Source organism: Somniosus microcephalus, chromosome 26 (genome assembly GCF_052327205.1).
Source record: "Somniosus microcephalus isolate GS21.2 chromosome 26, FLI_Smic_1.0, whole genome shotgun sequence".
Classification (NCBI taxonomy): Eukaryota; Metazoa; Chordata; class Chondrichthyes; order Squaliformes; family Somniosidae; genus Somniosus; species Somniosus microcephalus.
In genome coordinates this window covers 55,496,433-55,520,329 of record NC_141012.1, presented here as the reverse complement: position 1 = coordinate 55,520,329, position 23,897 = coordinate 55,496,433, and the positions used below count along the sequence as shown (strand labels likewise).

General features: G+C 49.4%; 1 pseudogene; it reads right to left on the bottom strand.

Annotated features, from left to right (window-relative positions):
* The window catches only part of LOC147100466 (zinc finger protein 385D-like), a 252,915-nt pseudogene that overhangs the window by 17,485 nt on the left and 211,533 nt on the right, over window positions 1-23,897 (bottom strand).

The window sequence follows — 23,897 nt, the reverse complement described above, 5'->3', positions numbered from 1 at the left end:
CGTTAAGGATACGGAGTATAAGGACTTTAAACTCCTCATATTACCTCAGTTGTGTGTGAACTTAATATTAGGCTTGGACATCCAGTGTCAACATGAGAGCGTTACCCTTAAGTATGGTGGATCTCAGCCTCCGCTCACAGTCTGCGGCCTTTCTACTTTAAACGTAAGTCCGCCTTCTTTGTTTGCGAACCTTGCTCCTAATTGTAGATCTATAGCAACTAAGAGTCGACGGTATAGTTCAGAAGATAAAACATTTATAAAAGAGGAAGTGGAAAGGCTTCAACGGGAGGGAATCATCGAACACAGTGGTAGCCCATGGCGTGCCCAGGTGGTGGTGGTTAAAACTAATGAGAAGAAAAGACTTGTGGTCGATTATAGCCAGACTATAAACTTGTATACCCAATTAGACACCTATCCTTTGCCTCGTATTTCTGAGATGGTGAACCAGATAGCTCAGTACCGCGTGTTCTCCACCATTGATTTAAAGTCTGCCTACCATCAACTCCCCATCAAAATAGAAGACCGACCTTATACGGCCTTCGAAGCTAATGGGCGCCTATACCAATTCCTTCGGGTGCCCTTTGGAGTGACGAATGGGGTATCCGTCTTCCAACGGGAGATGGATCGTATGGTGGATGAATACGCATTGGAAGCAACATTCCCGTACCTGGACAATGTTACCATCTGTGGGCGTGACCAACGGGAGCATGATCAAAATCTCGCGAAGTTCCTAGAGACTGCAAAGAGGTTAAACCTGACCTACAACGAAAACAAGTGTACCTTCAATACTACACGTTTGTGTATTCTTGGTTGCGTTGTGGAGAATGGGGTAATCGGGCCAGACCCTGAAAGATTACGCCCACTTAAGGAATTACCTTTACCTCACACTGTAAAAGCTTTAAGAAGGTGTCTGGGATTCTTCTCGTACTATGCCCAGTGGGTGGCTAGCTACTCAGATAAAGTCCGACCTCTTATTAAGTCGACGTCTTTTCCGCTATCGGCGGAAGCTCAGGAGGCTTTCCTTAATATCAAACGGGACATTGAGAAGGCAGTGGTATGTGCCGTGGATGAGAAGATCCCATTTCAAGTGGAAAGTGATGCATCTGATTTTGCGTTGGCAGCAACTCTTAACCAAGCTGGTAGACCAGTAGCTTTCTTCTCTCGTACATTGCAAGGACCAGAAGTTCGACGTTCTTCAGTGGAAAAGGAGGCACAGGCAATTATTGAAGCAGTCAGGTATTGGAGACATTATCTCGCTGGCCAACGTTTTACGCTCATTACTGACCAGCGATCTGTGGCCTTTATGTTCAACACTAAGCAGAGAGGCAAGATCAAAAATGATAAGATTTTAAGATGGCGAATAGAACTGTCAACATATGACTATGATATTCAGTACAGGCCTGGAGTATTTAACGAGCCATCGGATGCTTTGTCACGAGGAATATGTGCTAGTCTAGGTGCAGATAAGCTTCAAAGTCTCCACGACGCACTCTGCCACCCTGGGGTTACCAGAATGAACCACTTCATTAAGTCCCACAATCTACCCTACTCTATTGAGGAGGTCCGGACAATGACCAGAACCTGTCATGTTTGTGCTGAATGCAAACCCCGCTTCTATAAGCCATCCGAGCCAGCTCATCTTATTAAAGCAACTCGACCATTTGAGCGTTTGAGTCTCGATTTTAAAGGTCCCCTTCCATCGAGCGACCGTAATGTCTATTTTCTTAATATTATAGACGAGTACTCTCGGTTCCCTTTTGTTATCCCCTGTCCGGATGTGACTAGTGCTGTTGTAATTAAATGCCTCTGCCAACTGTTTTCCTTGTTCGGCATGCCTAACTATATACATAGTGATAGGGGTTCTTCCTTTATGAGCGAAGAATTACGACAGTTTTTGCTACCGAAGGGGATTGCAACGAGTAGAACTACCAGCTATAACCCTCGTGGTAATAGGCAGGTCGAGAAAGAAAATGCGACAGTGTGGAAGGCTATCGTACAGTCTCTGAAGTCACGAGGCCTGCCGACCTCTCGCTGGCAGGATGTCCTGCCAGACGTGCTGCATTCCATAAGGTCTCTTTTGTGTACAGCGACGAGTGCCACCCCTCATGAAAGGATGTTTAGTTTTCCAAGAAAAGCTACTAATGGAGTATCGTTACCCACACGGTTAACGACCACGGGCCCTGTGTTGTTGCGCAGACATGTGAGAGGCCACAAGACTGATCCACTGGTGGAGGAAGTACAACTCCTTCATGCTAATCCCCAGTATGCGTATATTCAATATTCGGATGGGCGAGAGGATACGGTCTCTATTAAAGATCTTGCACCTGCTGGAGCTCGAAAAGAGTTCGACTCTGAGAGTAGAGTTTTCAATCGTGGTATTGGACCTTCAGAGACACAAACCCTCAGTGTGGAAAATACTGATGATTCTGGGAATTCGAATGAACCGGAGTTAGTACTCCGGGAGTAGCCTCAGCAAGAGTTACGTCGTTCCCAGAGGATTATCAGACCTCCTGACAGACTGAATCTATAGCAGGGGGTGAATGTGATGAAATAACTGTGTTCTGATATTTGTACTTGTACTTGTAATGTCTGGAATGTTCCACCGGGGGGAACCACTAATGCTCCTCCCTGGCCCTGCCCCTCTTCTGGTATATTCTACCAAGGGCTCGGTCGATGATGAACTCTGTTAACTCTGCCATGATTCTTACTTAATAAAAGGCTTCAGTCTTAAGCTTTAACTTCACGGATTCGGGCAGTTATTTGGCACATCAATGATATAAAAGGTGCACATCACACTGGAGAGAGCTGCCTCAAGATCAACACAAAGCGAGAACTGCAGCAGAAATGATTCTCCCGCAGCTTTCAGTATTTGAACATGTGACTGGGGACATAAGAACATAAGAAATAAGAGCAGGAGTTGGCCAAACGGCCCCTCGAGCCTGCTCCGCCATTCAATCAGATCATGGCTGATCATCGACCTCAACTCCACTTTCCCGCCCCATCCCTATATCCCTTGATCCCCGAGAGTCAAAAAATCTATCTATCTCAGCCTTGAATATACTCAAAGACTCAGCATTCACAGCCCTCTGGGGCAGAGAATTCCAAAGATTCACAACCCTCGGAGTGATGAAATTCCTCCTCATCTCAGTCTTAAATGGCCGACCCCTTATCCTGAGACTATGCCCCCTAGTTCTAGACACTCCAGCCAGGGGAAACAACCTCTCAGCATCTACCCTGTCAATCCCCTTCAGAATCTTATATGTTCCAATGAGATCACCTCCCATTCTTCTAAACTCCAGAGAGTATCGGCCCATTCTACACAATCTCTCGTCATAGGACAGCCCTCTCATCCCAGGAATCAATCTAGTGAACCTTCGTTGCACCGCTGTCAAGGGAAGTATATCCTTCCTTAGATAAGGAGACCAAAACTGCGCACAGTACTCTGGGTGTGGTCTCACCAAGGCGCTGTGCAATTGTAGCAAGACTCCAACCCCCTTGCAATAAAGGCCAACATGCCATTTGCCTTCCTTATTGCTTGCTGTACCTGCATGCTAACTCTCTGTGTTTCTTGCACGAGGACACCCAAATCTCTCTGAACACCAACATTTGAAAGTTTCTCATCATTTAAAAAATATTCTGTTTTTCTAGCCTTCCTACCAAAGTGAATAACCTCACATTTCCCTACATTCTACTCCATCTGCCACCTTACTGCCCATTCACTTAGTCTATCGATATCCCTTTGCAGACTCTGTGTTCTTCTCACAGCTTACTGTCCCACCTACCCACAGAAACCCACAGAAACCCCACAGTGCAGATAGAGGCCATTTCGGCCCATCGAGCCTGCACCGACACATATCCCACCTGATCCCTGTAACCCCTACACCAACACATATCCCACTCTATCCCCGTAACCCCACGTATTTAATCCCCCTAACACTAAGGGTCAATTTATCATAGCCAATCAACCTAACCCGCACATCTTTGGACTGTGGGAGGAAACCGGAGCACCCAGAGGAAACCCACGCAAACACGGGGAGAATGTGCAAACTCCACACAGACAGTCACCTAGCTTTGTATCATCAGCAAACTTGGATACATTACACTTGGTCCCTTCATCTAGGTCATTAATGTAGATTGTAAATAGCCCCAACACTTATCCTTGCGACACCCCACTAGTTACAGCCTGCCGACCTGAAAAAGATCCGTTTATTCCTACTCTCTGTTTTCTGTCCGTTAACCAATCCTCTATCCATGCTACTATATTACCCCCAACCCCATGAGCCCTAATCTTGTGCAATAAACTTTTATGTGGCACCTTATCGAATGCGTTTTGGAAATCCAAATATACTAAATCTACTGGTTCCCCTTTATCTACCCTGCCAGTTACATCCTCAAAAAACCCTAATAAATTTGTCAAACACGATTTCCCTTTCATAAAACTACGTTGACTCTGCCTAATCATGTAATGATTTTCTAAGTGCCCTGAGACCTAGGGAGTGGAGAGAACATTTTTAACAAGGTGAGAACCGAAGTAACTGTCCCTTACCGCTGTTGTGAGCTTGTAGTTGAGAGAGTGAGTTCACGCTGACTTTGCACAGTGGGCAGTGCAGCAGCTGCCTTGCTGTCTCCTCCACAGACGGACTGTTGGCGATTGCTGCATGGCTGGTGGTCAATGGGCCCAGTGCGGGGACCCCCGGGGGTGGGCTCACCGCAGGCAGGGTGCGGCCAGCAGATGAACTGGATGGTTGAGGCTGAGGAGGGGGGGGTTCTGGCCAAACTACAGCGGCAACAATCTCCACGCCAACTGCTGTTTGAAGAAGGAGATGAACATATTAAACTCTTGAGATATGAAGTAAGACATATAAAACTCCGCTGTGTTAAATTCGATCCTTCCCACGACTATGTGCTTCAGTGGAAACAGGTCCTTGAATTCCCACACTTGTCCTGATCTACTGCCTGGAGAATGCCGGAGCTTCTGGGGAAACGACTTAAACGGACCATTTCGCCAGGGTCTCTCCAGTCTCTCTCCGAAGATACGACAGGAGAATGGACAACCCAGTGCAGACATTCAGGGCCAAGGCACTAATGGAGGAAAGCCATTCCTTGCACAGACTGTGGAGTCACCTCGATTGTGGACTCCACCCAGACACTTTAATCTTCTGGGAAAAATCCCTCCAAATGTAAATCGTGCAAAACTACAGAATTTAACCTTACAAACGACATCCTTGTATTTTCTGGTCATAGTAATTTCAGAAAGATGACGTTGGCCACAGTGTCCGAGCCTCTATCTACTGGGGCAGTGAATCAGTAACAAGTGGGCAGACTGTGGATTATCACTGAATGGCTGAAGGGGGAATTATAAGAAATTTCTTCACACTGAGGGTTATTAGAACATGGAGTTATTACCACGGGGCGACTGAGGCAGATACCGCAGCTTAATTTAAAGGGAAATGGATAAAGATTTATGAAGGAAGAATGTAAAAGGATCCAGGGAAAGGACAGGAAGGTGGGATTATAGCAAACAGCTCTAGTTGAAATGTCTAAAGTCCTCCTTAACCTTTGCTTTTCTAGTAAAAATGTTCTGATTTTTCAAGTATTTCTTCATAACTATAATATCCCATTCCAGATTTAATGCTAATGAAACTTCACTGTACCTTTCCCATGAATATATATTTACAATGTTCCCTCGAGAGATGAAATGATTGCGGTAGATTCGGTGCTGCAGCAGGTTTTCTATGGTCTGTGGATTGACATTAACTGGGTGGGTAAAGTCCAGGATTGGGTCATCTATACAGTGATTGTCAATGGACATGTAATGGGTGGGTAGAGCCCGACATAGGCTAGATTATATGTGGGCTGTGGGGGAAGATTAAATGGGTGGGTTTAGTCCATGATAGGGTAGACTGTACATGGGTTGTGAGAGGAGATAAGATGTTTTATAAATACATTAAAAGCAAAAGGATAACTAAAGTAAGAGTAGTGCCTATTAGGGACCATAAAGGTAACCTGTGTGTGGAGGCGGAAGACATTGTTATGGTTCTTAATGAATACTTTGTGTCTGTTTTCACAAAAAAGAGGAACGATGCAGACATTGCAATCAGGGGGGAGGAGTGTGAAATATTAGATGAAATAAATATAGTGAGAGAGGAAGTATTAAGAGGTTTAGCATCTTTGAAAGTGGATAAATCCCCAGGCCCGGATGAAATGTATCCCAGACTGTTAAGAGAAGTAAGAGAGGAAATAGCAGAGGCTCTGACCATCATTTTCCAATCCTCTCTGGCTACAGGTGTGGTGCCGGAGGACTGGAGGACTGTTAACGTGGTACCCTTGTTTAAAAAGGCAGAGAGGATAGACCAAGTAATTACAGGCCAGTCAGCCTAACCTTGGTGGTGGGAAAATTATTGGGAAAAATTCTGAAGGACAGGATAAATCTTCATTTAGAAAGACACGGATTAATCAAGGACAGTCAGCATGGATTTGTTAAGGGAAGGTCGTGTCTGACAAACTTGATTGAATTTTTTGAGGATGTAACAAGTTGGGTAGATGAGGGTAGTGCATTTGATGTAGTCTATATGGATTTTAATAAGGCTTTTGATAAGGTCCCACATGGCAGGCTGGTCATGAAAGTAAAAGCCCATGGGATCCAGGGCAAAGTGGCAAGTTGGATCTGAAATTGGCTCAGAGGCAGGAAACATAGAAACATAGAAACATAGAAGATAGGAGCAGGAGTAGGCCATTCAGCCCCTCGAGCCTGTTCTGCCATTTAATGAGATCATGGCTGATCATCCACATTCAGTACCCTGTCCCTGCTTTCTCCCCATATCCCTTAATCCTTTTAGCCTAAAGAAATATATCTAACTCCTTCTTGAATACATTTAATGAATTGGCCTCAACTGCCTTCTGTGGTAGAGAATTCCACAGGTTCACCACCCTCTGGGTGAAGAAATGCCTCCTCATCTCAGTTCTAAATGGCTTACCCCTTATCCTTAGATTGTGACCCTTGGTTCTGGACTACCCCGCCACCGGGAACATCCTTCCTGCATCTAGTCTGTCTAGTCCTGTTAGAATTTTATAAGTTTCAATGAGATCCCCTCTCATTCTTCTAAACTCCAGTGAATACAAGCCCAATCGACCCAATCTCTCTTCATACGTCATTCCTGCCATCCCAGGTATCATTCTGGTGAATCTTCGCTGCACTCCCTCCATGGGAAGAACATCCTTCCTCAGATAAGGCGACCAAAACTGCACACAATACTCAAGGTGTGGTCTCACCAAGACCCTGTACAACTGCAGCAAGGCATCCTTGCTCTTGTACTTGAATCGTCTCGCTACGAAGGCCAACATACCATTTGCCTTCTTAACATGCACGTTTACCTTCAGCGACTGGTGCACAAGGACACCCAGGTCTCGTTGCACTTCCCCTTTTCCCAATTTATTGCCGTTCAGATAATAATCTGCCTTCCTGTTTTTGCCACCAAAGTGGATAACCTCGCATTTATCCACATTATACTACATCTGCCATGCATCTGCCCAATCACCCAACCTGTCCAATTCATACTGGAGTTTCTCGGCATCCTCCTCACAGCACACACACCCACCCAGCTTTGTGTCGTCTGCAAACTTGGAGATATTACATCTAGTTCCCCCGTCTAGATCATTAATATATATTGTGAACAACTGGGGTCCTAGCGCCGATCCCTGCAGTACCCCACTAGTCACTGCCTGCCACTCGGAAAAAGACCCATTTATTCCAACTCTTTGCTTCCTGTCTGCCAACCAGTTCTCTATCCAAGTCAGTACCTTACCCCCAATCCCATGTGCTTAAACTTTGCACGCTAATCTCTTATGCGGGACCTCATTGAAAGCCTTCTGAAAGTCCAAATACACCACATCCACTGGTTCTCCCTTATCTATTCTACCAATTACATCCTCAAAAAATTCCAGTAGATTAGTCAAGCATGATTTACCTTTTGTAAATCCATGTTGACTTTGTCCAATCCTGTCACTGTTTCCCAAGTGCTCTGCTATTACATCTTTTATAATGGACTCTAGCATTTTCCCCACTACCGATGTCAGGCTTACTGGTCTATAATTCCTCGTTTTCTCTCTACCACCTTTTCTAAATAGTGGGGTAACATTAGCTACCCGCCAATCCATGGGAACTGTTCCAGAGTCTATTGAATTTTGGAAGATGACCAGCAATGCATCTACTATTTCAGAAACAAAGGGTAATGGTTGATGGTGTTTTTGTGACTGGAAGGCTGTTTCCAGTGGGGTTCCGCAGGGCTCAGCACTGGGTTTTTTCTTTTAGTGGTATATATCAATGATTTGGACTTGAATGTAGGAAGTATGATTAAGAAGTTTGCAGATGATACTAAAATTGGCCGTGTGGTTGATAATGAAGAAGGAAGCTGCAGACTGCAGGAAGATATCAATGGACTGGCCAGGTGGGCAGAACAGTGGCAAATGGAATTCAATCTGGTGAAGTGTGAGGTAACGCATTTGGGGAGGGCTAACAAGGAAAGGGAAAACACAATAAATGGTAGGACACTGAGTAGTGTAGAGGAACAAAGGGACCTTGGAGTGCAGGTCCACAGATCCCTGAAGGTAGCAGGACAGGTAGATAAGGTGGTTAAGAAGGCATACGGAATGCTTGCCTTTATTAGCCATGGCATAGAATACAAGAGCATGGGGGGTTATGCTTCAACTGTATAAAACACTAGTTAGGCCTCAGCTAGAGTGCTGCGTGCAGTTCTGGTCACCACATTACAGGAAGGGTGTGATTGCATTAGAGGGGGTGCAGAGGAGATTTACAAGGATGTTGCCTGGGCTGGGGAATTTTAGCTATGAGGAAAGATTGGATAGGCTGGGGTTGTTTTCTTTGGAACAGAGGAGGCTGAGGGGAGGTTTAATTGAGGTGTATAAAATTATGAGGGGCCGAGATAGAGTGGATAGGAAGGACCTATTTCCCTTAGCAGAGAGGTCAATAACCAGGGGGCAGAGATTTAAAGTAATTGGTGGAAGGTTTAGAGGAGATTTGAGGAGAAATGTTTTCACCCAGAGGGTGGTGGGGGTCTGGAACTCACTGCCTGAAAGGGTGGTAGAGGCAGAAACCCTCATCACATTTAAAAAGTACTTGGATATATACTTAAATTGCTGTAACCTACAGGGCTACGGACCAAGAGCTGGAAAGTGGGATTAGGGTGGAGAGCTCTTTGTTGGCTGGCACGGACAAGATGGGCCGAATGGTCTCCTTCTGTGCTTTAAATTTCTATGATTCTATGATTAAATGGTCGAGTCGACCCCATGATATGGCAGAGTGTACATGGGCTATGGGAACAGATTAAATGGGTGAGTACAGTCCATGATTGGGCTTAGTATGCATGGGCTGTAGAAGGAGGTTAATGTGTGAGTAGTGACCAACATAGAGTAGATTGTTCATGGGCAGTGAGGAGAGATTAATTGGGTAGAGTCTATGAGAGTGGTGCGTGTATGTGAGCCATTGCATGAGATTAAGGCCTAGAAATTCAGTATAGCCACTTTTGGGGCGGTAAAGACGGGCGGCCGCTAAAGTTTGCGCCCAGCGCAAAGTCGCGCCCCCTTCAGTCGCATCGCCCCAAGAGGTTGCTGCTGCGCTAAAACAGGCGATGCACGACTATCTTTAGGCGCTAAGCCAGCGGTGCTGAGTGATCCCCCCGAGGCCGGGCGCAGCGCCGGTGCGGCGAATTGTTGATTGACGGCAGACACTCTGGCGCCAGTCAGCTCTTAAAGGGGGAGGGTGGATTTGTTTGCCTGCCACGCCCTGCACACTGCAGCCCTCAACCTCGGCCTGACCACTTCAGCTTCACCTGCACAATGCCCAGGGCTATGGAGAAGGCCAGGGAGAGAGCGCAGCGCTTCAGCGACGGTGACCTGAGGCTGCTGGTTGGCGGAGTGGAGCGCAGGCACCATGTTCTGTTCCCAGAAGGTGGCAAGAGGCCACTGCCCAGCGCCTACCGGAAAGCCTGGAGGGAGGTCTCCAACAGGGTGTCTTCCAACAGCGTGGTTGCCAGGACACCTGTGCAATGCCGGAAAAAGTTCAACGACCTCACTCGGGTTGTCAGGGTGAGTACCCTTTCCAGTGTCCTCCTCATCCTTGCATGTGCACCTCACTTTATGGGCAAAGGGACCTGAAAGCCCTAATGGCCAGCCCTCATCCAGCAGCTATGGGACTGGCATGAAAATTGTTGTGTATGTAACCTGTTCCACCTTAAGAGAGCTTAAGCCTGTTCCACCTTAAGAGATGTACTACTTTCTCAGGCTGCTGTAGACGTAATGCCGGGGGTGAACACACCGGTATATAAGCACTGTGCAGTAATCTTGTATTCAGTGTAGTCCCTACCTCCAACCAGTAAAGACCTGTTTTATTGTTACTCATTAGTCTGTGTCTTAATTAACTAAATAATTCACATACTTAACACTGGCGACGAGTCAGGTTCTTACCCTGCGGCAGTTATTCCACGGCGGTTGAAGAGAGGTTTCAAACCTCACCACTCACCACCCCACTGGAAGCGACAGGCATTAGGACCCTGAAGCCTCCATCAGCTTGTGAACCGGAGTAGAAGACAGGACTGGGGAAGAGAGAGGTACAGGGCGATAGCGATCGGCAGATAAGGGCCGGGCCGCTTTGAAGTGAGGGGCGCAGCCGGGCCATCGATCGCAACCACCGATAAGGGCCGCACTCGGGCTGAAAGGCGCAGCGTCGGCAGACACTGAAGGCGCGAGAGCCGCGGTGAAAAGCGCGGGCCATCGATCGCGGCGGAGATAAGGGCCGCACTCGGGGCTGAAGGGAGACGGTGTCGGGGGACGGGTGAAGACCGCCAAGCGCGGGAAAACCGCCATTTTGTGGGCGGAGGACGACGGCAAGAGCGGGAAGCCACCATCTTGGATAGCAGTAAAAAAAATAAATCTGAGAAATTGCAAATCTGATAAAGTACTACAATGCCTAAACACGGGAATATTAGCAACTTTGATAGTGACATCGAAGATTGGGCCATATATGTTGAAAGAGTAAAAAATTATTGTAAGGCCAATAAAATTCGTGACCAAGATAAAGCTCTAACATTATTAAATTTAATGGGTGCGAAGACATACGGGCAATTGAAACACCTGTTATCACCAGATGAACCGGCGGATAAGACGTTCGATGAGATTGTTACTGTCCTGAAAGATCATCTAAACCCCACGCCGCTGATGCTAGCGGAACGATTTAAATTTTACGACAGAAGGCAGCTACAGCATGAAAGCAATGCTGAATATTTGCTGGAATTACGTAAATTAGTGAAATATTGCCAGTTTGGAATGGGACTGACAGATGCACTACGAGACAAATTTGTGTGTGGTTTATTTAAACAGGATACACAAAAGCGACTGCTCGAGGAGAATGAGCTGACGCTTGAGAAGGCGGTCACTATGGCAGCAGCACACGAAGCCGCAGCGAGAGGCACGGCAGTAATGCAGCTACGGTCACCGGAGCTCAGTGCACACAAATTGGGTGTGAGTTCTGGCAAATGTTATCGTTGTGGAAAGACAACGCATGATCAGAACCAGTGTTGGTTTAAAAACCAAGAATGTAGAACTTGTGGTAGGCTTGGACATATAGCTAGAGTATGCAGGTCAGCGAAGAAGACCAGCAACAAGAAGTCACCGCAAGGGAAATACGCAAAGGTACACAAGGTGGCCGAACAGGAGTCCGATTCAGACGCAAGCAGTATTGAACTGGCTAGCTTAAGGGTACTCAACGTTGGTAAGGGTGCAGACCTCCAGACAATTTGGGTTACTCTTCAGATAGAAGGAGTCCAAGTAAAAATGGAATTGGACACTGGATCGGCATTGTCGGTCATGAATAAGAAAGATTACAGAAGGTTATTCCAACATATTCCCCTACAGGATACGGAGATTATATTGACAACCTACACGGGGCAGAGAGTGTACACCATCGGGACAATAAAGGTTGCAGTGGCCAACAAGGGCGAAGGAAGTCAAATAATGGACTTATATGTGCTACCGGAGGGAGGTCCACCACTACTAGGCCGGGAGTGGTTTAGAAACATAAATATGGACTGGCATTCGCTAAAAGCCATAAAGAGTGAGAACTCGGTGCAGATAATCAGCCCAGACTCTAGAACTGATGATGGTAAGACCAACCCATGTGCAAAAGACAAAGTTTCAGCACAGAATTCCACTGAGCAACAACAACATAGTTTAACAGAGAATTCTGAGTCTGTCAAGTCTACTGATATGCACATTTTTGAGGGACACTGGGCTCGAACTCAACTCCATTTCAAACTACAACATCAATTAGAACAAATGATTCGCCGTTTTGAGCAAGAGATGAATGAAATAAAAAAGTTCTTTGTTACAGAGTGGGAGAATCTGGAAAGGCAACAGAAGCAATTGATGGAGAAAATGGAGCAGGAGCACACCAACCATCTGCGCGAGGAGGCCGAACGAATCAAAGCTGATTCAGGTTCTGAAGGTGCGTGCCATAATCTGGTGTCAGAAGAGTTAACGGTCAGCCAACTCCTTCATATGCTGAGGGACAAGACTCTGAAATGGGAAAAACTTGAACACGAGCTGCGATCTTCAAAGGAAAAGGGTTCGGAGCTCTCAAAAGTCATTGAGATGGCTGATGTGACGACACAGACTGAAACGACTGCAACAGAGCAGCCATTGGATGCCAAAAGTACGCTGACTCACGTCAATGTAGAACAACAGACCGCTGAAACAGCTGCTCCGGTAGAGGGATTGCATAGTCCGATCAATCAATCTCCAAAGGAAGTTGAAGTATTAAAATCACAAATGAGGTCACTAGTAAACGACTTGCTGAAAGCCCAGAAAAAGCTGGATGCAGAGGTACACATGAAGAAGTCTCTTCAGGAAAGATATCTGGATTTGGAACAAGAGCTGGCTAACGTCCAGCTGGGTATGGAGGAAATAGACGACCCTCTCGCTGACCTGTCGGACGACTCCGAATATTACTATGTCCTGTCCTGCCCAACTTGTAACTTCGACTCCCACCATACAGAAATCATGGAGGAGCACCGAAAGTCTACGGAACATCGGGAGAAGGTGGCTCTACTACGAAAAAAGGAGGAAGAGAAGGAGGAACTGCGCATGCAGCTGGCAGCTGTGGCAGCTGACAATGGAGCCCAGAGAGTCTCCAAGAAGCAGAAAAGGAAAAGTAAAAACAGAAGATGACCCATCTGAACCATTATCACCTCGACCAGATCACACACGTGGTCCCTCCGAACGGAGCCAAATCAGTTCGGAAGTTCAAGCTGTTAAATCCATGAAAGGACTATTGAATGAGTAACGTGAACCGACTACACCACAGAGATTGAATCTGTGAACTGTTTTCCGCAGAGACTGAATCTGTGATATGTTACGTTAAACATGAAGTTATATATGTATATATGTTATTAAGTTATGTTAAATGGGGGGGATGACTATAAAGCTAAGAAGGGAGGAGTGTTGTGTATGTAACCTGTTCCACCTTAAGAGAGCTTAAGCCTGTTCCACCTTAAGAGATGTACTACTTTCTCAGGCTGCTGTAGACGTAATACCGGGGGTGAACACACCGGTATATAAGCACTGTGCAGTAATCTTGTATTCAGTGTAGTCCCTACCTCCAACCAGTAAAGACCTGTTTTATTGTTACTCATTAGTCTGCGTCTTAATTAACTAAATAATTCACAGACTTAACAAAAATCACTTGCACATTCAGCACTTTACACACTCTACAAGCTCTTCGACCATGGGAGGCATTGCAGACAAGGTCAGGGCTACACACTGTACAAGCTATTCGACCATGGGAGGCAGTGCAGACAAGATCAGGGTTACACACTGTACAAGCTATTCGACCATGGGAGGCAGTGCAGACAAGATCAGGGCTTCACACTGTACTTAGAGGCCGTCCTTTCTCTTGCAGGCCAAGGTGGCGCACAACTGAGACCGGGGGAGGCCGTCCTGACCTCAAAGAGCTCTCCAACCTCGACCAGCATGTGGAGCGCATTATGGCAGGCCGGCTGATTGGCCCCGTCGCCAGTGGAGATGCCGACCCTGTTCTGGGCACCAATGGTAAGGGCATCACCTTTTGGACCTCTCTCGTTCCACTTGCGCGTCAGATCAGCATCCTTTGCCACTGTCCGACCAATGCGGTGAATGGCACCACTCATGCCTCCCTCGCTGCCGCCCTGTCCTCACTCTAAAGCTACTCTTGTGCCTTCCTGCTTTCAGATGGTGAATCGCCAGGTGAGGAGGCGGGCCCTCAAGCTGCCACTGTCAGCCCTTCGGAAGACGAGGAGGAGGAAGAGGAAGCTGGCCCATCAGTGCCACCCTCAGCCGCGCCAGCCCATGGCGATGTAGGGGACACGTCTTCCCTGGAGGGGAGCCGGGGGGAAGGGTCGGAGGAGAGTGAAGCTCCGGGGCCCAGCGGCCTGCAGCAACGCGGGAGGGGTGGGGAAGCTCGGCGGACTTCTCCCCAGAGGGTGAGTGCGGCCTCCAGTCCTGCGACGGTGAGCGCAGAGGAGGTGCGCCTCCTAGAGGAAATGGCCGTCCAAGCTGAGCGCAGGCACACTGAGCTCATGGCTGCAGTGGCAAGGATGCCTGACTCCATAGAGTCTCTGTCAAGGAGTGTGCAGCAATTCGGAGCAGCACAGGCCAGGAGTCTGCAACAATTCAGTGCAGCACAGGCCAGGAGTCTGGAACAATTCAGTGCAGCACAGGCCAGGAGTCTGCAGGACTTCGCGGCAGCACAGTCGGCTTCTAGCCAAGTGCTCAGTCGTGCCGTCCATTCACTGGCTGGTGTCATGCGGACACAGACCAGGGCCACACGGACACGGCCACCCTCGCTGGATCAGCCAGGCATCACCAGGGCACTCGCCGCGCAGCAGCAGCCCAGCAGTCTGTTCTTCAGCTGTTGTGCTGCGCATGCTGCAGTGCTGGCCCGTGCGAGTGCAAATGTCTCAGGCGACCAGCGAGCACCTGCGATCTGCCAGGTTGCCACCATTCCTGCAGCCGACACTGCCACTCCGCCATTGCAGCTGCCACGAGCTGCCGGATAGACTGCTGCCGCCCAGCCAGAGTTGGAGCAGTCAGCAGCCGGACACTCCAAGGCCAGAGCTGGTGCAGGCCGACCCCCAAGGGCATCTGCCGTCTCGCCATCTGCCCCTCAGCAGCCTTCCCCCAGCCTTGCTGCAGCCACTGGGCTCCCATTGAGGAGGAGCAGCAGGGCGGGCAGGGGCCAGGCAAGGATGCGCAAGGCATCGCCCTCGTAGGGCAAAAAGTAGAGGTATGCACAAATGCCTGGTGCTTGTTGTAAGGCCGAGACTGGTGCAGTTGTTTTTGTGTAAGGCCGAGACTGGTGTCTTTTTTTCTTTTTGTAAGGCCGAGACTGGTGTCTTTCTTTCTTTTTGTAAGGCCGAGACTGGTAGTTTTGTGTTTTTGGAGGGGGCTTCTCCATATGAGCATGTAATGTGGGAAGGGCAGAGGTTTTCAATAAATTGTTGTTGTTAAATTGCAGTGTGCATGGTTTTTTGGTTAAGTCCTGGTTGTCCTGCTCGGCTGAGGGCTTGTGGAGCGGCCACATTCATCTGCTGATATTGGCACAAGCCATTCCCTGAGAGGGGGCCTAGAACCGACGTTCAATAAGCCGGCGACGGGCGGCCCTTGCACTTTGTGCCTCCCTCCTGTGCTGGTCCTCCTCCTCCTCCTCCTGCTCCTCCTCCTGAGGTGGTCCTCCAATCTCTGGTGGCAGTGCCTGAGTCCTGCGGATAGCCAGGTTGTGCAGCATGTAGCAAACAACCACGAAATGGGAGACTCGCTCCAGCGAATACTGTAGGGCTCCACCGGAACGATCCAGACAGCGGAACCGTTGCTTCAGGACGCCGATTGTTTGTTCGATGATGTTCCTGGTCGCTTGATGGCTCTCATTGTATCCCTCTTCAGCAGGGGTGCTGGGCGCACGGAGCGGGGTCATCAGCCAGGTACACAAAGGATAGCCTTTGTCCCCGATAAGCCATCCTCGTGGGTGAGGCTGTGCCTGGAACATGTCTGCCACAGAAGTCTGTCGCAGGATGAAGGCATCGTGGCTGCTGCCTGGAAAGCGGGCATTGACAGCTAGGATGAGCTGCCTGTGGTCACACACCAGCTGGACGTTCAGCGAATGGTAGCCCTTCCGGTTGCGGTAATCCTCGGCATTCTCCAGAGGTGCCCACAAAGCCACATGAGTGCAGTCAATGGCGCCCTGCACCATGGGGAAGCCCGCGAATGCTGCAAAGCCCATTGCACGCTGTTGCTGCTTGGCAAGGGCCATGGAGAAGGAGATGAACTGACGTCTCCTTTTGAAAAGGGCATTGGTCACCTGGCGGATGCAGCAATGCACGGCAAACTGGGAGATGTTGGCAATGTCCCCAGTAGCGGATTGGAAGGAGCCGGTGGCATAGAAGTTGACAGCCACCGTCACCTTCACTGCCACCGACAGAGACGTCCTGCTCCTCAGCTGTGGCTGCAGATCACCGCCAAGCAGCTGGCAGATCTCTGTGACCACGTCCCTTCTGAATCGCAGCCTCCGAACACACTGCTCCTCAGACATGTTGAGATAGGAGAACTGCTGGCGGTATACCCTGGGTGGGTAAGGCCTCCTTTCCCGACGTCTGTTGCCCCCTCTCCGTCTAGCCAGGGCTGCCATTCTCTCACGGCGCCTGTGAGCCCTTTGGATGTAATTGAGAAAGCCAGCGTTGACACCCATTGCAGCCCCCATAATATGCTGGTAAACAATCAGGTAAAGGGTAGGGCCCATTAGGGACCAAAGTGGCAATCTGTGTGTAGAGCCAGATGATGTAGGCGGGGTTTTAAATGAATTTTTTGCATCTGTGTTCACTATGGAGAGAGACGATGCAGACATAGAAATCGGGCAAGGGGACTGTGACATACTTGAACATATTAGCATCGAGAGGGAGGAGGTGCTAGCGGTTTTAGCAGGCCAAAAAGTGGATAAATCCCCAGGCCCGGACGAGATGTATCCCAGGCTGCTGTGGGAGGCAAAGGAGGAGATTGCAGGGGCTCTGACACAAATTTTCAGAACCTCTCTGGCCACAGGGGATGTACCAGAGGACTGGAGAACAGCTAATGTAGTACCATTATACAAGAAGGGTAGCAGGGATAAACCAGGGAATTACAGGCCAGTGAGCCTAACATCTGTGGTAGGGAAATTATTGGAAAAAATTCTGAGGGACAAAATTAGTCTCCACTTGGAGAGGCAAGGATTAATCGGGGATAGTCAGCATGGCTTTGTCAAGGGTAAATCATGTCTGACAAATCTGATTGAATTTTTCGAGGGGGTGACTAGGGGGGTGGATGAGGGAAATGCTGTGGATGTGGTTTACATGGACTTCAGTAAAGCTTTTGACAAAGTCCCGCATAGGAGACTGGTCAAGAAGGTAAGAGCCCATGGGATCCAGGGTGCCTTGGCGCGTTGGATCCTAAACTGGCTGAGTGGCAGGAGGCAGAGGGTGATGGTCGAAGGATGCTTTTGTAACTGGAAGCCTGTGTCCAGTGGGGTACCTCAGGGATCGGTGCTGGGTCCCTTGTTGTTTGTGATCTACATAAATGATTTGGATGAGAATGTAAAAGGTATGATCAGTAAGTTCGCAGATGACACGAAAATTGGTGGGGTGGTAAATTGCGAGGAGGAAAGCCTCAGGCTACAGGACGATATAAACGGGTTGGTCAGATGGGCGGAAAAGTGGCAAATGGAATTTAACCCTGAAAAGTGCGAGGTGATGCATTTTGGACGGACAAATAAGGCAAGGGAATACACAATGAGTGGTAGGACCCTAGGAAGTACAGAGGGTCAGAGGGACCTTGGTGTACATGTACATAGATCTCTGAAGGCAGCGGAACAGGTAGATAAGGTGGTTAAAAAGGCATATGGGATACTTGCCTTCATTAGCCGAGGCATAGAATATAAGAGCAGGGAGGTTATGATGGAGCTGTACAAAACGCTGGTGAGGCCACAGCTGGAGTACTGTGTGCAGTTCTGGTCACCTCACTATAGGAAGGATGTGATTGCTTTGGAGAGGGTGCAGAGAAGATTCACCAGGATGTTACCTGGGATGGAGCGCCTCAGCTATGAAGAAAGACTAAACAGGCTGGGGTTGTTTTCCTTGGAGCAAAGAAGGCTGAGGGGGGACCTGATTGAGGTGTACAAAATGATGAGGGGCATAGATAGGGTAGATAAAGAGGAACTTTTCCCCTTAGTAGGGGGGTCAATAACAAGGGGGCGTAGATTCAGGGTAAGGGGCAGGAGATTTAGAGGGGATTTGAGGAGGAACTTTTTCACCCAGAGGGTGGTTGGAATCTGGAACTCACTGCCTGAAAGGGTGGTAGAGGCAGGAACCCTCACAACATTCAAGAAGCATTTGGATGAGCACTTGAAATGCCATTGCATACAAGGCTATGGACCAAATGCTGGAAAATGGGATTAGACTGGACAGGGCTGGATGGGCGGCGCGGACATGATGGGCCGAAGGGCCTCTTTCTGTGCTGTAAAACTCTATGACTATGACTCTATGAACAATGAGATGTCAATAAAGGCAAAGACTAGTGGAAAGCTGTGGCCTGAAGCCAGAAGTACCTGTCCGAGTGTTGGGCCAAAGCAGAAAGCTATCTACCTTGGTCTCTCTCCAAAGATCCGTTTCTCAAGAAGGAGTGCTGCGAAATGGCAGCCTTTTATAGTGCAGGAGGAGTGCCCTTTAATTTGTGCCCCCCGTGCCCCGCATCGGCTGAGCACCGTTCCACTCTAAGGCCTAGAAATTTAGAAATTCAGTTGGTTGCGCCAGCCGTTAGCGCCTTAGGAGGAGTAGATGTCGGGCGCTAGGCGGCTAGCGCCCGGGCGCAGCGCGATCTGTGCCTCGCCCCAACTTCACTAGAGATTTAGCGGCGGCGCAAAGTCTTTGCGCGCGCTCAGCTGCGCGCGCAGATCATGACATCATTTCCTCGTGCAATGCCCTTTGTGCGCCCCCAACCGGAACTTCAGTGGCGACGCCCCATTGTGCGCCTGGCTCCCCTAGCGACTGTTAGAGTGGAACGGTGCTCAGCCGATGCGGGGCGCGGGGGGCGCAAATTAAAGGGCACTCCTCCTGCACTATAAAAGGCTGCCATTTTGCAGCACTCCTTGAGAAACGGATCTTTGGAGAGAGACCAAGGTAGATAGCTTTCTGCTTTGGCCCAACACTCGGACAGGTACTTCTGGCTTCAGGCCACAGCTTTCCACTAGTCTTTGCCTTCATTGACATCTCATTGTTTGCCAGCATATTATGGAGGCTGCAATGGGTGTCAACGCTGGCTTTCTCAATTACATCCAAAGGGCTCACAGACGCCGTGAGAGAGTGGCAGCCCTGGCTAGACGGAGAGGGGGCAACAGGCGTCGGGAAAGGAGGCCTTACCCACCCAGGGTATACCGCCAGCAGTTCTCCTATCTCAACATGCCTGAGGAGCAGTGTGTTCGGAGGCTGCGATTCAGAAGGGACGTGGTCACAGAGATCTGCCAGCTGCTTGGCGGTGATCTGCAGCCACAGCTGAGGTGCAGGACGTCTCTGTCGGTGGCAGTGAAGGTGACGGTGGCTCTCAACTTCTATGCCACCGGCTCCTTCCAATCCGCTACTGGGGACATTGCCAACATCTCCCAGTTTGCCGTGCATTGCTGCATCCGCCAGGTGACCAATGCCCTTTTCAAAAGGAGACGTCAGTTCATCTCCTTCTCCATGGCCCTTGCCAAGCAGCAACAGCATGCAATGGGCTTTGCAGCATTCGCGGGCTTCCCCATGGTGCAGGGCGCCATTGACTGCACGCATGTAGCTTTGCGGGTGTAATGATATCAGCAAATAGTGATGTTATTTGCCTGTTTGATTATCATGTCTTACCAGCATAGTTACCTGATTGATTGCTTGTGCCTGACCAGCAGAGGGCATGTGACCGAGAGAAGCAAGGCAGGGGAGTTTAGTTTCAGTTGCGTTCTAGATGCATCACTAGCCTGATGTCTCCTGTAAATGCTGTTAACAAGAGTTGAACATACTTTAGATAAAAACTCATTCTCTTTCATAAATGTCTCATCATTGAACTCACAAAGAAATCAATACATGGTGTCAGAAGTGATTGAAAGAGATGAAGTGAAAAAATCTGAAGTTAAATCAGCTCTCCACAAATTAGCAAGCCAAAAGCGAACATCGTTGCTTACCATTGGAGAATAGCTAACGAAGTGGAAAAATGGAAGGTTTACTCCCACCGGCAACGCTTCAGTTGACAGGTAATGTGGCTGAAAATTGGAGGAGATTCAAACAACGTTTAGAGTTGTATTTAGCAGCAATCGGAGCTGACGAGAAAAGTAATAAAAGGAAATCGTCACTGTTCTTACATGTCGTGGGTGATGAAGCGCTGGAGGTGTATAATAACTTCACATTCGCTGTTGATGGAGACAAAATGAAGCTAGATAAAATAATGGAACAGTTTGAGGCCTACTGCATACCTAAACGTAACGTGACGTTTGAGAGGCATAGATTTTTCACCTGTGTACAGAAAACGGGTGAGACTATTGATCAGTATGTGACTGAACTGAGAAACCGAAGCAAAACATGTGAATTTGGGGGACTGACAGACTCGCTGATAAAAGACAGACTGGTGTGTGGTATTCCAGATAATGGTCTAAGGGAAAGACTGCTAAGAGAACAAGATCTAGACCTGGGAAAAGCCATAGCACTGTGTGGGGCTACAGAGACTGTGAAGTTGCAGGCAAAAGAGCTGTTCAGTGACAATAGCTGCAACGTGGATGCAGTGAGAATGAACGGATACAAACCGTTTAACAAAAAGAGCGCCAATGTGAAAAAAGAGGCGTGGCCAGCGAACAAAAATGAAAGGGGCAATCGAAAGTCATGTAGTCGATGCGGTACACAGCATCCACCAAGAAAGTGTCCAGCATATGGTAAAACATGCAATAGTTGCAACAAGAACAACCAATATGCCCGTTGCTGCAAGAACCAAGTGCAACAAAGCAAGGTCCATGCAGTAGATGAAAGCGACATAGAGGAGTTCTATGTAGATGTTGTGTCTGAAAACAAAAAAGAAGAAAGAGACTGGATGTTGACACTAAAAGTGAATGACATACATATTCCATTTAAATTGGATACTGGAGCACAAGTTAATGTGATATCAGAGACTGATTTTAAGAAAATTAGACCCAGACCAAAGATACATGGAATCAAAGTGAAAGTGACAGGATACTCAGGTACTGATATACCAGTGAAAGGAAGGTGCATTGTCAAAGTAACACACAAGGACAGAGAGCACACGCTAGCATTAATCGTGGTGCCAAAGGATGTGCAAGCCATACTAGGTTTAAAAGCCTGTGAGAGACTGAACCTGGTAAAGAGAGTCCTCTTTGGATTAAAAGACATTCTCTTTCATAAATGTCTCCTCATTGAACCCACAAAGAAATCAATACAGCGGGCACCTCTGGAGAATGCCGAGGACTACCGCAACCGGAAGGGCTACCATTTGCTGAACGTCCGGCTGGTGTGTGACCACAGGCAGCTCATCCTAGCTGTCAATGCCCGCTTTCCAGGCAGCAGCCACGATGCCTTCATCCTGCGACAGACTTCTGTGGCAGACATGTTCCAGGCACAGCCTCACCCACGAGGATGGCTTATCGGGGACAAAGGCTATCCTTTGTGTACCTGGCTGATGACCCCGCTCCGTGCGCCCAGCACCCCTGCTGCAGAGGGATACAACGAGAGCCATCAAGCGACCAGGAACATCATCGAACAAACAATCGGCGTCCTGAAGCAATGGTTCCGCTGTCTGGATCGTTCCGGTGGAGCCCTACAGTATTCGCCGGAGCGAGTCTCCCATTTCGTGGTTGTTTGCTACATGCTGCACAACCTGGCTATCCGCAGGACTCAGGCACTGCCACCAGAGATTGGAGGACCACCTCAGGAGGAGGAGCAGGAGGAGGAGGAGGAGGACCAGCACAGGAGGGAGGCACAAAGTGCAAGGGCCGCCCGTCTCCGGCTTATTGAACGTCGGTTCTAGGCCCCCTCTCAGGGAATGGCTTGTGCCAATGTCAGCAGATGAATGTAGCCACTCCACAAGCCCTCAGCCGAGCAGGGCAACCAGGACTTAAACAAAAAACCATGCACACTGCAATTTAACAACAATAATTTATTGAAAACCTCTGCCCTTCCCACATTACATGCTCATGTGGAGAAGCCCCCTCCAACAACACAAAACTACCAGTCTCGGCCTTACAAAAAGAAAGAAAGACACCAGTCTCGGCCTTACAAAAAGAAAGAAAGACACCAGTCTCGGCCTTACAAAAAGAAAGAAAGACACCAGTCTCGGCCTTACAAAAAGAAAGAAAGACACCAGTCTCGGCCTTACACAAACACAACTGCACCAGTCTCGGCCTTACAACAAGCACCAGGCATTTGTGCATACCTCTACTTTTTGCCCTGCGAGGGCGATGCCTTGTGCATCCTTGCCTGGCCCCTGCCCGCCCTGCTGCTCCTCCTCAATGGGAGCCCAGTGGCTGCAGCAAGGCTGGGGAAAGGCTGCTGAGGGGAAGATGGCGAGACGGCAGATGCCCTTGGGGGTCGGCCTGCACCAGCTCTGGCCTTGGAGTGGCCGGCTGCTGACTGCTCCAACTCTGGCTGGGCGGCAGCAGTCTGTCCAGCAGCTCGTGCCAGCTGCAATGGCGAAGTGGCAGTGTCGGCTGCAGGAATGGTGGCAACCTTGCAGATCGCAGGTGCTCGCTGGTCGCCTGAGACATTGGCACTCGCACGGGCCAGCACTGCAGCATGCGCAGCAAACAGCTGAAGAACAGACTGCTGGGCTGCTGCTGCGCGGCGAGTGCCCTGGCGATGCCTGGCTGATCCAGCGAGGGTGGCAGCAGTTAGTGCCCGTGTGGCCCTGGTCTGTGTCCGCATGACACCAGCCAATGAATGGACAACACGACTGAGCACTTGGCTAGAAGCCAACTGTGCTGCCGCGAAGTCCTGCAGACTCCTGGCCTGTGCTGCACTGAATTGTTCCAGACTCCTGGCCTGTGCTGCACTGAATTGTTGCAGACTCCTGGCCTGTGCTGCTCCGAATTGCTGCACACTCCTTGACAGAGACTCTATGGAGTCAGGCATCCTTGCCACTGCAGCCATGAGCTCAGTGTGCCTGCGCTTAGCCTGGACGGCCATTTCCTCTAGGAGGCGCACCTCCTCTGCGCTCACCGTCGCAGGACTGGAGGCCGCACTCACCCTCTGGGGAGAAGTCCGCCGAGCTTCCCCACCCCTCCCGCGTTGCTGCAGGCCGCTGGGCCCCGGAGCATCACTCTCCTCCGACCCTTCCCCCCGGCTCCCCTCCAGGGAAGACGTGTCCCCTACATCGCCATGGGCTGGCGCGGCTGAGGGTGGCACTGATGGGCCGGCTTCCTCTTCCTCCTCCTCGTCTTCCGAAGGGCTGACAGTGGCAGCTTGAGGGCCCGCCTCCTCACCTGGCGATTCACCATCTGAAAGCAGGAAGGCACAAGAGTTGCTTTAGAGTGAGGACAGGGCGGCAGCGAGGGAGGCATGAGTGGTGCCATTCACCGCATTGGTCGGACAGTGGCAAAGGATGCTGATCTGAGGCGCAAGTGGAACGAGAGAGGTCAAAAAGGTGATGCCCTTACCATTGGTGCCCAGAACAGGGTCGGCATCTCCACTGGCGACGGGGCCAATCAGCCGGCCTGCCATAATGTGCTCCACATGCTGGTCGAGGTCGGAAAGCTCTTTGAGGTCAGGACGGCCTCCCCCGTTCTCAGTTCGGTTGCGCCGGTT